The sequence below is a fragment of the Chiloscyllium plagiosum genome, chromosome 29 (assembly GCF_004010195.1).
Source record: "Chiloscyllium plagiosum isolate BGI_BamShark_2017 chromosome 29, ASM401019v2, whole genome shotgun sequence".
In the NCBI taxonomy this organism is placed as follows: Eukaryota; Metazoa; Chordata; class Chondrichthyes; order Orectolobiformes; family Hemiscylliidae; genus Chiloscyllium; species Chiloscyllium plagiosum.
This window is the reverse complement of record NC_057738.1, coordinates 34,030,928-34,046,743: the sequence shown is the minus strand read 5'-3', so window position 1 is coordinate 34,046,743 and position 15,816 is coordinate 34,030,928. Positions and strand designations below refer to the sequence as shown.

General features: G+C 37.5%; 1 protein-coding gene across 6 annotated transcripts in view; it reads right to left on the bottom strand.

The window, feature by feature from the left end:
• The window catches only part of fars2 (phenylalanyl-tRNA synthetase 2, mitochondrial), a 496,334-nt gene that overhangs the window by 419,460 nt on the left and 61,058 nt on the right, over positions 1-15,816 (bottom strand). The gene's annotated exons all lie outside the window — the stretch shown is intronic.

Sequence of the window (15,816 nt, the reverse complement as noted above, 5' to 3'; positions counted from 1 at the left end):
GAGAATTCACCACAAAGGTATTCAGGAAAGCCACACACACAGACCAAGTCCTGAACTACGAAAGCAACCACCCAACACACACAAATGAAGTTGCATCAAGACACTATTCAAAAGGGCCACAACACACTGCAGTACACCAGAACTGCAAAAAGAGGAAGAAGAACACCTATACCCCAATATATTCGCCAAAAACGGATACCCCTGCAATTTTATCAACAGATGCCTAAGGAAAAGACAATGGAACGAGGACATGCCACAACCCAAAGGACTAGCCACACTACCATACATCAAGAGCATTTCCGAACTGACAGCCAGACTACTGCGACCACTAGGACTCATAACAGCACCAAACCAACAGCCACTCTCAGACAACAACTCACCAGAACGAAGGACCCGATACCCAGCATGAGCAAAACCAATGTAGTCTACAAAATCCCATGCAAGGGCTGTACAAAACACTACATAGGACAAACAGGAAGGCATCCATGAACACCAACTAGCCACGAAATGACACGACCAGCTATCCTTAGTAGCCACACACGCAGATGACAAGCAACATGAATTCGACTGGGACAACACTACTATTATAGGACAAGCCAAACAGAGAACAGCCAGGGAATTCCTAGAGGCATGGCACTCATCCACAAATTCAATCAATAAGCACATCGACCTGGACCCAATATATCGACCACTGCACCGGACAGCCGGAACTGACAACTGGAAGTGGCAGATTCAAACTACTACAAATGCTGGAGGAAAGATCACAGAAGCACTTCACAGGAGGCTCCCAAGCACTGACAGGGGACGAAACGTCTGCAACACAAATTCCTAGCTCGGCGAACAGAACCACAACATTCTTCTAATTGGCTCAATCTTTGATGTAAAATCCTACCAGCTGTGTTTTAAAAATGTTCACATATAGACACCAGGGAAACATACACATAATGCTGAGAAATCAGTTCAGAATTTTCAGGTTATGAAACATATTTGGCCAAATGGATCTATAATTTGACTGGAAACCATTTTGAAATAAGTTCACATTGATAATATATACTCAAACTAGTTTAAGGAATGAAAGTAACTACATATATTGATTTGTGTACTATAAACTGGAAAATGGAGGTTGGATGCTGCTGTATATAAAACAAGTATCAGAAGAGAGTTTGTTTTGGCAACTTGAAGAGCAAGTGAGATTGTGTGTGTACACTTTAGCTTTACAAGCTACCTTTGAAACAGTGAGGTGGATACTTTATGAGACAGAGCAGCATAGAGGAATCCTTGGAAAGGAAAAACAATAGCCTTCAGATTGGTCCATTCGCATAGTCTGTCACTAATCTGTGAGTGCAGTACACTCGGAGACATCCAGAAGCCTGCCAACAAAAGGCAATAAGTACGATGTCTCTCTATAACAGAAAAGGTTAAAAAAAACCTAGAGATCATAAAGTAATAATTCTAATGGAAGAAAAGACGGATCATCACCACTGAAACAACGCCATTTCATCACTGTTGAAATCAAAAGAACCACAAGGAATAACACTTCACCTTTGTGATCAGGATTCTGGCATCTCGGAATTTATTTTTCCCTGCCTACATTTCCACTCATCATATTTATATCGAACTGTTTTTGTTTGTCTTATTTAGAAATGAATGTATGTGGTTTTGGGGTTTTATACAGGTATAGCTTAACTCCTAGAGAAGTAAGGAAAAAGTGAGAACTGCTTCACCCCTCAAGGGATGAAGGGCTTTTGCCTGAAACGTCAATTCTCCTTCTCCTCAGATATTGCCTGACCTGCTGTGCTTTTCCAGCACCACACTCTCGAATCCTAGAGAAGTAACCCATTTGTTGCCACTGGTTAAATAATATGCTTATTTACATAGTTATTTCCCTGTTAGTAAATTCCCTGTTAATAATGAAACCTGACATGAATTATTTTTGGCCTGAACAGCAGTCAATCAAGCAAAATGATCATGTGTAACTGCCTATGTAGCAATCAACATTTGCGATTGCTTAAGACTATAAGAACATAAGACACAGGAGCAGAAATTAGGTCATTCAGCCCATTGAGTCTGCTCTGCCATTCAATCATGGCTGCTAAGTTTCTCAACCGCATTCTCCTGCTTTCTCCCCATAACCCTTGATCCACTTGATGCTCAAATCTATGGCTGAAGAAGTTTCTCCTTATCTCCATTTTAAAAGGTCTTCCCTTTACTCAAAGGCTATGCCCTAGTCACCCCTACCAATGAAAACATCTTCCCATCATCTACTCTGTCCAGGTCATTCAGTATTTTGTATGTTTCAATTAGATCACCCCTCATCCTTCTAAACTCCTTCAAATATTCCTCAGATGCTAAGCTTTTCATTCTTGGTACCATTCTCGTGAAATACCTCTGAACATGTTCCAGGACTAGGACATCTTTCCTGAGATATTGAGCCCAAAACTATGCACAATATTCCAAATGTGGTCTGACCATTGTGGGGCTCGATTTATTGGTGCATAGTTCCCAAATGAGTCATCACAGTAATCTTGCACTCTTATTAGCAGTCATTAGTGTCGGATAATATACTTTATTACCAAAACTGATTAGTCTTCCAAGGATGAAGACCTAACTTCATCAAAATACTTAGATCTTTTGTCAACAGACTGTATTTTATTGTAGTCTTCAAGAAAGAACAGTGGAGAATTGTGGTACATGAGGAGGACTGTACAGAAGTGGGAAAGTGGCTGCACTGTGGAGGGATTTAAATATTAGGAAGACCATTCCAAAGTTGAGGCATAAAGCTACGTAAGCATGTAGAAGTGATAGCAGTATTAGATAGAACAGCTTCACTTTCTGTTTTCCATGTACAAGTATACCCAGGTCTCTCTGAACATCAATATTCCAGTGGACTAACAATTGTCAGCAAATGTAGGTATGTAATTTGCTATATTCCTTCATCCAATTTATTAATATAAATTGTAAGTAAAAGGAGGAACTTTGAAACGTCCTTGGAACTTTTCTTCACTATCTCTAAACCTTTACATCTTTCCTGAAGTACAATGGGCATGATTAGACACAATACTCAAGGTGAGATGAACCAAAGTTTTATCATAACTTGCTTCTTTTTGAATTCTATTCCTCAAGTTTTAAAGACTTTAGTACTTTCCAATATGTTTTCCAACTGGCCTGCTGAATTTAATGATTTGTGCACATATAATCCCAAAGCCACAGTGTCTCTGCACTCCATTCAGAATTGAGCCATTTACTGCTTTTTACATTGCCTCTCCCTGTCCGACCAAAATGTACTACCTCACACTTCCCTTAATTAAATTTCAACTGTCACATGCCCACCCATTCCAGCAATCTGCTTATGTTCTCTTGAAGTATATCAACACTCCATGGAGTTCATAATATTTCTTTAATACCTGAAGAAAAACCACAGTACTCATTCAAATCCCTGAACAGCATCAAAGTTTAAAAAAGGTCTAATTCTTAAATCTCCAACAATAATTAAAATCTGAACAACTGAGACTAAAATATTTTTCTATGTCAGAGAAGTTGTTTTATATTAGCCTTTTAGTTTTTGAACAATGTTATTATTTAGGCGAAAGTGAGAACTGCAGATGCTGGAGATTAGAGTCGAGAGTGTGGTGCTGGAAAAGTGCAGCAGGTCAGGCAGCATCAGAGGAACAGGAAAATCAATGTTTCGGGCAAAAGCTCTTCCTAGGCTTCTGTGTGAAATGAAATGAGGGAAACAACATGCTGACTTTTTGACAATAACAACTGATAATTGTTGACAAGAATATAACTTATAACTAATTCTTGTGAAACTGATGAGGAAAAACAAACATAATATCCTCAAAGGTCATACTTCAAAATTTCTTGTGGTTCTGGGTTCACGCTCCTTGCTTAAAAAAAGAGTAACATTGTTAAAAAACAGTCTGGCAGTAAAAGAAGCAAGGATTTAACTTTAGTTTTTTTGATATTCAGTGCTATAGACAGTTTAATTCTGTCAACTTACTGTCAAATTCAATGTTGGAGCACCACAGTAATTTCTTATACTTAGGTATTCAAGCCTTTTTACCTGTCATTCGATTAGACCAGGTATTTAAATGAATAGCCAAGGTCTTACCCCAGGATAGTGGAGCCCAAAACTAGAGGCATAGATTTAAGGTTAGATGGGAAAGATTTAAAAAGGACCTGAGGGGCAACTTTTTACGAGAGAGTGGAGTGAGCTGTCAGAGGAAATGGTAGAGGCAAGTACAATTACAACATTTTAAAAAAATTTGGATAGCTACATGGATAAGAAAGGTTTACAGTAATATAGGTCAAACACAGGCAAATGGGGCTAGTTCAGTTAGGAAATGGATGATCGGCATGGATGAGTTGGGCTGCAGGGTCTGTTTCCGTGCTGTATTACTCAATGTTTCCGCAGGAAGGATTACATTCTCCCCTCCAAAACCCCATTAGCTTTAGGCTAATTTCTGCAGTCCATAAAATCAGTTGTTAAATATTAGCAAGGATGTCTTCAGTCACAAAATTTTGCAGAAACCCTTGGCAGTAGCATAAAATAAAAACCAAAGCTTCCCATCAAATGAGAACTGTGGTATAGAATTATTCAGCACAGAAGAAGCTCTTTAACCCATGATGGCTGCACCAAAGAAAAGTATTCTAAATCTACACTAGTTCCACTTGTCAGCATTTGGCCCATAGCCTTGAATGTTATGACACTTAAAGTGCTCATTCAAGTACTTTTGAAGGTTGAGATTTCCTGTCTCAATTACCCTCCCAGGCAGTGCAGTCCAGATTTCCACCAGTCTCTGGGTGAAAAAAAACTTTTCCTCAAATCCCCTCTACACCCCCTCCCTTTCATTTTAAAATTATGTTCCTTGTTATTGACCATTCAACAAAGGGTAATAGCTGCTTTCTATCCACCTTGTTACTGCCCCTCATAATCTTATACGCCTCAATCAAATCTAGTCTCAGCCATCTCTGTTCTAAAGCAAACAAACAATCTGAAATTAGCCAGCCTCTCTTCATAGCTAACTGCTCCAAATCAGGCAACATCCTGGAGAATTTTCTCTGCGCCTTTCCAGTGCAATCACATCTTTCCTATAGTGTGGTGACCAAAACTACACAGTACTCCAGTTGTGGCCTCATTAAAGTCTTGTACAGTTCCAACATAACACCTCTGCTCTTATAATCTATGTGACTGAAAAAGGCAAGTGTTCCATAAGCCTTCTTAAGTAAACTTGTTCTGCTGTCTTCAGGCGTTTGTGGACAAGTACGCCAAGACCCCTCTGTTCCTCAAGCTTCCTAGTATCTTGCCATTCATTGGAGTACTCCCTTGTCTTCTTCTAAAGTGCCTACCTCATACCCATCAGAGATAAATTCTATCTGCCATTGATCTGCCCATATGACCAATCGGTCTATATATTCTTGTAACCTGAGACCTTCTTGCTCGCTGTCAACCATCTGGCCAATCTTCACATCACCTGCAAATTTACTTATCATTTTCCCTCTACCCCTGCCATTTTCTTCTCTATAGATCTAGTACTGAAACCTATGATACACCACTAGACACCGGCTTCCAGACACACAAACAGCCTTCTATCACTTCTGCCCTTGCACAAGTGGAGACTAGTACTTACAGATTAGATGCAATATGTTTACATTCATTCATTTCACTAGACAGATAACCAAACTAGAATTTCCTGTTGTATACACAGTGTGAAACAAAAAGTAAAGTAGAAGCAATGACTACAAGAAGCTAAAAATATATATATTTTCAATGATGTTCACATACTTAGCACTTAGCTATGAATTGAATAAATCTCATGCTTAGTTCAAAACATATTTGTTGCATGGCAGAAACTTCCAACCTATTCCCGGGTATTTGCTACATTCATTTACTAAAATACACAAAAAAAGAACTGATTTTAACATGGAAACTCCAAAGCAATATACTACCTAAATAAATCAAAAGTAAATTCAAAGCCTCATAATTTTAGGAAATAATAGAGTAAATAAAACATTATAAGGAATTATCTAAAACTGTCAAATAGCAAAAAAAGTATGTTATTATCCCTCACAAGAATGTATCTTCTTAGTAATTTTCAAACGTTTCAGCACAAGATCTACAGTGGATATTGGAACTCAATGTTCCTTGACTACCACTTATAAATAGTAGCATGCTCATGAGGCCTCCAGTTTTAACTTCTGAAAGATAGTGTTAGCCTCAAAGTTAGCCTCAGAATGAATAAACATGTTCCAAGAGCAACAAATCATGACAAATGCACATCTTGCAGACATCTGATGACCTCAGGATGTTAATCAGGGGATTGCATTTTGTGAATGCTTACCTTAATATTCTACTGCTCAGCTACAGTTTATATTTTAATCATAGAACAAATGAAAATTTCTGTCATGGTGAAAGAAGGGTCTTCTATGTAGAATATGGAGACATTGGGCACATACTGACATTAATGTGGGTGAACATGTTAAAAATTTAAAATGGGACCCCAATACACACAGAACATGCCACTTCCATAATGCTTCCATTAAACAGGTAGCATGATGACTGAGTGGTTAGCACTACTGCCTCATAGCACCAGGTACCTGGGTTCAATTCCTTCTTGGTAGCTAACTGTATAGAGTTTGCACATTCTCCCGTGTCTGCGTAGGTTACCTCTGGGCAATCTGGTTCCCTCCCACAATCCAAAGAAGTGCAGTTTAATTGGATTTTCCACACTAAATTGCCCATAGTGTAACTGCCCATCCTACACTGTAGGAATTCTATGAATGTCAGGAAGAATGTCAGTTGTTAAACGTTTTAAATGCATTCCAATTGTTTCTATTTTAAGCTGCTTAGACTTTGGATTGCTTAGACTTACTGAAACCAGACAGACAAAAGGAGAACAATGCCAGCTCCACCAGGTAAGGGTCTTGCAGTACTGATGGAAAGACAAAGAAAAGTGACGGACATTTTAATTAAGGATTCATTTGATATGAATCAATAGTATAAATATGTGGAGCTAGTAATCAATGGGTTGAGCTTTATGGAGTGTGGTTGGCTGAAACATAGCTCCCACTACAAGTGGGGACTTAGTTAAAAAACACTGACCTTCTTGTGTTGAACATTGTTGTCCCCTGACTTTCAAATACCATCGTTAACACCTTCTTCCTCAAAGTCCTACCCCTAATTCTCTGTCTTTGGAAATCACCACCTCTTGTCTAACCTCCCTTTCCAACAATCTCCAATTGTTGTCACTCAAATCGGCAAGCATCTTTTCTGCAACTCATCTTTCAACAAGAGAAACAATAATTCATTTTAGGTGCTTTACCAGACAAAATAAAACAAAACATGACACCAAGCACTACAGATTTCAGAAAACTCGCTTTGCTCCATACATTATCAAAACCAACTGAAGGCAAAAATACAGCAAAGAATAAGGGCAATGACCATGTCCAAGACTGAACGCTCGTGCTCAAGAACTAATCATGCCCCTAGTCAAATTATTGCTGTACAGTTACAATATTGCATCTACCTGAAAATGTGGAAAACTGCATAGCTATTTCTTGTCTGATAGAAAGCAGGAAAAATCCAATCTAGCCAATTATTGCTCCATCAGCTCACTCTCGATCATTAACAAAGTGATATAAGAGACTGTTTACAGTATTATAATGTGGCACTTTTTCAGCAATAAATTGCTCACTGATACTCAAGTTGGGTCCCCCAGTGCCACAATTCCTTACTTCATCGTAGTCTGGGTCCAAACATGGGACAAAAAAAGATGAACTCCAGAGTGTCTGCCCTTCACTTCAAGATAGTATTTGGCTGAGTGTGATACCAAGGAATGCTAGCAAAACTAAAATAATTGGGAATCAAGGGAAATCACTCCACAGAATGCACAATGGAAAATAGTTGTAGTTTATAGAGGTCAATCATCCAAGACTGGTGACATAATGAAAAGAGGTTCTCAGGGTAGTGCCTTAGGCCCAATCATCTTCAGCAGATTAAGAATGGCCTTCCCTCAATCATAGCATCAGAGGTAGAGATGTTGATTGTTGGCATAATGTTCTGTATCATTTACACCTCCTCAGATAATCAAGCAGTTTGTGTCCATAGGCTGCAAGGATAGGACAACATTCAAACTTGGACTAACAAGTAGCAAGTAACATACATGCCACACAAGTGCTAGGCAATGACCATCTCCAGCAAAAGAAAACCTAACCATTGTCTATGACATTTCATTGTTGCAACAGACTAAGGAGAGGTTTTAAAAAGCTCACAACTCCTCACCTGGTGCATTGGGGTCAAAATAATTTGTTTTTCAAGAGCACGGACATTATCACAAGGGATACATTTTATTTTTGGGAGCTGCTTTTTGTTATTTTCATTTTCACTATCATTTATTGGGTGATGCAGTCATATATTAGCATTACCTTCTGAGCTTGTGCTAACATGGTAGAGTATTTGGACTTTCATTGTGAATTGATCTCTCATTGGGTATTCTAACTTTTGCTTCAATACTTATGTTATATCTCATAAAATAAGAAACTAGATGTGGGTATCATTGTACTAAAGAATCTAACAGACATTTATTACAACCAACCAAAAGGCACAAGCATTACATTCCTCAGGCACCAAAGGGCTAATCAGTGAAGCAAGACAAGATAGAGTTTGAGATCTTTATATTCTTACCCTGTTGCCAACATGATAATTGTACAAACAATGTTATGGACCGGACTAAACCTCCTCAAAAATATTAAGAAGATAGTCTGTACCCTAACTTTTCTTATTTTGAAGATAAGTGTAAGGCATTGCATTCAGGATGCAGTTCGACTGGTCAAACTAATCAACTTTAAGCAAAACACAGTTTATTTCTTTCCAACAGTTAAAATACAGACAAAATTTAAAAAATCAGCTTAACTGTAATTCTTTGAAAATGTTTAACAAAATAATATATACATATTAACTACTACTAATTAATTCTTCCAATAAAGTAACACTCCATAAACACACACTTGGCAAAGGCAAATTCAGTCAAATAGATTTTCTCACATGCAATTCTAGCAGCAGGAAGAGAACCCTAGCTTTTAGCTGTAATAGAGAGAGGAATAAGAGCTTCCACATCCAGCTTCAAGACCCCAGCAACCCCAGAAAGCTAAAACTAAAAATTCTGGTTCTGTGACAGCTTGATCCCACTCATTCAGGCTGCTTCTATTATTCCAACTTCAAAAGAAAACCGAAGGCCTCACAAGTGTTTAGTCTATTGGCCTTGAGCAGATTGCTCCTCACATCTGTCTCAACCTTTTTTTATTTAAAAATGGACAAAATACACTTCTTAACGGTGCATTAACATCACAACGGATAAAACAAAGTTTACAAGATATCATTGCAGACTTCAGTATAATGCTTTGAAGTTTGATAGATTATCCTGAACTTACGATTGTATATCTGCCTGAAAAGTGTTCACATTGTTATCTAGTACAATCGTTTGACAACATGGTTGTCTTGCTGCAGCTAGATATTACTGAACATTACTATACAATCATCATCAGAATGTTCTTCTTCATTGTCTTTTTGAAAGATTGATGGTCTGAGTTGGCTTCTGTTTCTTCACCATATAGCACAAGGATCAGTAATGACTTGGTATGCTCTGGTGTGCAGACTTTAGCAACCTTTGCTGGATCCAAGTATGTGAGTTTTCAATTTTACCTTGTACTCTCTGTCCAGTCCAGAGATATAGTAGTTATGTATCTGCTTGCTTTTCCAATATCTCTTTCATTTCCCTCTGTCTTTGAAGAATATCCGGTGTCTTTGATTGGTTAGACAATAAGTAGCTTCACACTTTCCTTCAGACAATGTGAAATGGGTCACTCCTCACTTAGTGCACATACCTTGAAATGGTTTGTCCGTGTGTAGCGGTCCATTTTCAGACATTATATGATCAGAGTCACACAATAACATAAAATAGTACTCATTGTGTCAGTGACAGTCATACCCGTTGTGTTGTTATGTTGTCACACAATGGGAAATTTAAAAAACGCAATCCATCACAAAGATGCAATCATCCCCAAGCACTGTGAAAACGTTTGTTGCTACTTTTGTTCAAGGAGTGGATAAGACATTGTGCGGTTGCAGAGGCTCCCTCTGCTGTGGGAGCTTGGAATATTTGATATGCCTCACATTAATTCATAATTCAATGAATTTCTTGTCTCTTTCTTGACCAGTACATAGATTCATATCCGAACAGTCCTGAGTTCGATACCCATATGTCCATAGTTTAACATGGACATAATATTTTGATATGATGCTTTTGGATTTAGGATTTGTTTGGCCTTGAAAATAACTTGTCAAATTATCACAACTTAATCTGCGTAATGAGAAATGAACAAATCTTCCAAGGTATTTCTGGCAGACCATCACTGGATAATGATCTGTTGCAACTTTCGATGTTGTTCATCTTCAGCAATTGTTCACACAGGTTCTGGCCAAATAGTAACTTATCAAGCTTGAAACCACCTTCAAATCTGCGTGTTAACATGTCAACCAAGGATATTATGGTCTTTGTGCGGGCTAGGTAATCTACTCAGTCTGTCAGATGCAGTCGTCCTGGTACCCGATTTATATCTCACTTGAAAGTCATAATCCTTCAAATTATTGACTTATTGAATTGCACCATGTATGATCTATTCTGTCATAGAGTGCGTGGCTTGAATTTTATACATCATGACTATAACAAGATCTATCCTTTCAATTTTCAGTACTCCACTTTAGGCTTTTAAATTTTCTAAATTCATTAATTAGACAATCTGAAAAATTCATCTTATTTTGAAATTCCAATATAAAATAAAAGCTTTATTATCCTGGTAGCTAATATCTTATTGATGAATCTGTACATACGTCTGTGCTTACAGAAATTGATGCTGCTAAAAGGTGAGAATCTCCCTCTTTTGCCCAATTTCTTTATCCCAAAGTTGTTGATCGATTGATTTTCAATTAGCTTTCTAAATATCTACCACCCCGTTATTGGAGTTATTATAGAAGACCAAGTCTGCTATGGTGGCTCTATCCTATTGTATTGAGCTGAAACACACTGGATCACAATTATTTAGCAAATGCCCAAACACAGAATTATGCCTAATGTTTGCACTGTGTTGCGAGGTTTGCAAACATAGGTTGGTTGGGTATGGTCTATAACTTGCTTAATTTAACAACCAAATGTTATCTTTGGGTCATATGGCCTACATGCTAAGCATCCCACCTTCATTGAAATTCATATACAAGGTTAATCATGTGTGATAGGTAGCATGTCTTTTTGAGTTAATGTAGAGCCTGTTTGTGGTGAACAACACTCATGTTTGCTACTGCTTAGTGCCAGTGTGAAACAGCTTACCATCCAATTAGCATTCTTCTCTCAGACAGTACAAATGTTATTCTCCCTTTACATTGGTATTTCTTGCAAACTGGTCTGATGGGTGCGAAGTGAAAAACTTTGACAAAATCTGATGGTTTTTTTCATTTTTCAAGATTATTTCCTGCTCATTCAAGCATTACACTCCATATAAAGCTTGTGTGCTTAAGCACCTGATGCATATTCTATGAATGTAAACAAGGCAGTAATTTTAAGGTTCTTGTGGCACAGTGGCAGTGTACCTATCTCTGAGCCAGGAAGCCTCGGTTCAAGTCCCACCTGATCCAGATGTGTGTAATAACATCTCTAAACAAGTTGATTAGAAAATTAAAGCATTAGTGGTAAAGTGTTTCCCAACCATTTACATAAAATAAACTCCACAGGCATCCAAGCTGGTTGGGGAGGGCATCGGCTGAGCATGGAAAAGTTATTTTATTGCGAGGCAAAGTATTAAAATATTTAATTTGAAGGCAGCACCATCTCTTTTTTATTTCGAATATTGCTAACATCAGAAAAAAAAAATACTTCACAATTTTTTACTCCAGAATACTGTACTGGGAAAACAAAAACAACTACATTTAAATGTTTGCAGTACCACCTACCATTTCAATTTCAGATATTTAGCTTCAGGAAAAAAGGTATGTGAAAGTGCTCAACTTTGATCTCAAGCTAGGTAACAACACTGTTTTCTATCTAGCTTTTCGGAGTGATACAAAAGCAACCTAGGATAATTACCTTCCAGATTACTGTAAGAAAAATATCTGATCTCAACTAGATTTCTATCTGAAGGTTACAGATATAAATTCATTTCCTTGTGCTCTGTATCATAGAACAGGAGTTACAATGTGCTGGGCCACCCAGAACCTGTCTTTAATATGTTCATTAAGGGTATTATTATCAACAGCATTGAGCATTTTAGAAAAGCATTTAGATGAGTAGGAAAACATCTACAAAATGTTTGTATGAAATACCCATTTGTAAATACTTCTATTTTAAATAGCACTGCAACCAGAAAGAAACAGGAGCAGAATTATGGAACAGGTGATGATCCCAAAAAGTAATGACAGAAACATTTAAATATTAGAGATTCAGTGTGCTACTAAAAACATAGTAGCAGATCAGGTGAACTGCAATAAAGGGGGATGGACAAGAAATGTAGATAACTGATAAAAGCTGGGCAGAAACCTGAAGAACTAAATATGAAGACTAAAGACTAATAAGGACTGTTCATAACATTGAGCAATTCAATACACTGTATTACTTTAAAAACTTCAGAACCAACAAAATGTGTTCCTTTTCAAATCGTTCTCTGGTTCCAAATGTTACAAAAGTTCAAATTTTACAGAGCCAAGCAGGGAGACAAATGCCAGAGCAGGTGGTGGAGCAGTGAGCCAAGTGCCAGAGCAGAATGGATACCCAAACTCACAGTACAATCGTGAGCCAAGTGACGTAATGAGTGGCACTGTGACAACAATAATTACGTAAGTGGCCCAGCACATGTGCCTATCCGCACAGTGAATGTCAACTTCCTGCTCCAGGTATACATCAATGATTTCAGCACCAACATCCTGCACCAGAGTAGTGACAGGAGATACCTGTACTCCAATTCCAAATTATTGGCTTGGCTCTTGAGTCTTATTATGCTTGTCCCTAAAGCTAGTTGTACTTCAAATTAAATCAACACGTGAAAAAAATATATAATTGCTAGACTTTCAATTGATCTCAAAAACAGATGTTGTAAAGGTCAGACTCCTGTCCTGCTGTTTTCTAATTTCAGCAGGTTTCCCGGTGAGAATGCATTCTCCTGCCAGGCTTCTAAAAGGGTAAAATGAAAGCAGCTAACGTGATTAATCTGTATAAAACAACGCTGTAAATGGGGATACAAAAGAGAACCCCCTTCCAAAAGTTCAGCCTACAATAATTTTTGTTTAAATTGTACTCCAGCATATTCATTTAAGGCTGTTCAGCCTTAAATGCTTCTTGAAACAGGATTGAATTCCAAGTTTTATAATTAAATGCTATTAATACAAGCAAAGAAAGCCAGTCAATACTTACTCCATTAACTTTTGAGATTGTATTGCTTTCCCCATACTACCATATTTTGTTGTTAAAAGCTTGATGGAGGTACAAACTTCACTAAGAGAGGTCCAAACTGAGAGAGGAATTGAGGACTTGACCTCCAAAAGTGATGCAATTAAAATCAGAGCAGCACTATGTACTAAAATTAGAGGTACACTGATACATTGATGGATTGTGGAGTTGCAGAAGATTACGGAGATGGGGCATGGAACAAGTCTTGAGGGAAATTTATAAAGAAGGATGAGAATTTTAAAATCAAGACACTTGACGAGGAAATCATCAATCATAATAAGGAATAGGACTTGGGCGAGTTGAGATGTGGACAGCAGAGCTTTGAATAATCTCACATTTAAGGATTCACCCCAGATTTGGATACATTTTGAATCTTGTGGCCAATCAGGTGATATGATCACAAGTTAGACAAGCATCAAATTCTTATTGGACAAAACTGTCAGAAGGAACATTAGTGAAGTGTTGGGATTTAATAAGAATCTAACTGTTTATAATGATAATTTTACTAATACTATCTCAGCTTTCTTTTCTATTAGCTTTTTCCAGTTGAATTTAAATGTTCATACCTGTGGTACATCAATTCATATCATCTGGATTTTTAGTTCAGACTGCTAGATCAGCGAAAAATCCACTATGCTATTACTATAAATTCCTCCATAGCAATGCAAAAATATTTTACTTCAAAACACAGAAAGCCTCAGCTAACAAAACGTAAGTTTTGCAAGAACTGGCAAAAAAAAACAGCTTGTTTATTAGACAGTCTTGACTGCTTGTCAATTTATTTACAAACAGCTGTTAGTCATTTTTCTATCATTGGCATGTTTTCTGGCACAGTACATTAATTAAATTTCAGATGGAACAGTTGATTCTCTCTACTGAAATCCAACTACCATATTCCTTAACATTAAACATTATGCCCCAACTTGGTGCAAGGATCTATTTACCAGTTTACTACTACTTCAATAACATGTTAAGACTCCTTCATTTCACTAATAGCTATTTCCTTTCATTGCCATGTTTTCTAGCACAATACATTAACCAAATTTCATGAGGAACACTTGATGCTCTCTGCTGAAATATATCTTCTACATTCTTTAATGTTAGACCCCAATTTGATAGCTCACTATTGCATGGTATTTGAACACTTGTGTTCAAACCATTATCGTCATAGTTTCATTAAGTCCAAAGTAAAGGTGCCTGTTAACTAGTTTCATGGTTAAATAATAGTTTGGAAAATAATTTGAAGCTCAACTTAACAATGTGACAGTTAATATTATTACATTGAATGCAAACTATTATTAGTAAAGCTGAAAATCTGTCATTAAGAAATGGAGGTTAGTCAACAGGAACTGCGCAAGATTTCTAATATTAAACAGATATGCAGTATTGGTAGTATACAGAAAGTCGTACCCACAGAGGTGAAACATACATATTAAATATAAGAAAGCATTTAATAAACACTATCTCTTTACAACACTTGCCTAAGTTTCAACATTACTTGTCTCAAGTCCAGGAGTCTGTTTTCAATCCACATATTACACTCACTCACATAATAGATATAAGCAAGACAGTTTTTATTTGTTCCATGTCAAAAACAGGGGAAGATGTGGGAATGAATTTGCAGTAGAATACTGCTAAGCAAATAGAACAATCAGTGTCCACTCACTTCACAGACATTGTTATTGTCCTCGAGACATAAATGAAAAATAACAGTTCACGGTGCTATCTAATATCTCAGTAAAACGAATCTGAAATTGTATGGCCGAATTTGCTGTCAGGTAGGCAAGTAAATTTTTAGCAGTCAAAAGAAAGCTGGGATTTCCTTATTCAGACAAAATTACTCTTTCTATATTAATCTACTTTTAAAAATCAATTTGAGCTAACATGTAATTCTTTTAGATATTAAAAACAGTGCCTGTTATCACAAGTGTGTACCATCAACATATTGGAGCAAAGTTTGCTGGCAAATTAACAGTAAATTTAATTGATACAAATATATTTCTGTACTCAGTGGCTAGCACTGCTGCTTCACAGCACCAGGGTCCCAGGTTCGATTCCAGCCTCAGGTGACTGCGTGGAGTTTGCACATTCTCCCTGTGTCTGCGTGGGTTTGCTCCGGGTGCTCCAGATTCCTCCCACAGTCCAAAGATGTGCATTTCAGGTGAATTGGCCATGCTAAATTGCCCATAGAGTTAGGTGCATTAGTCAGAGGGAAATGGGTCTGGGTGGGTTGCTTTTCGGAGGGTCGGTGTGGACTTGTTGGGCCAAAGGGCCTGTTTCCACAAACTAATCTAATTTTAAATTTGCATTTTTCCTTTGACCCTTT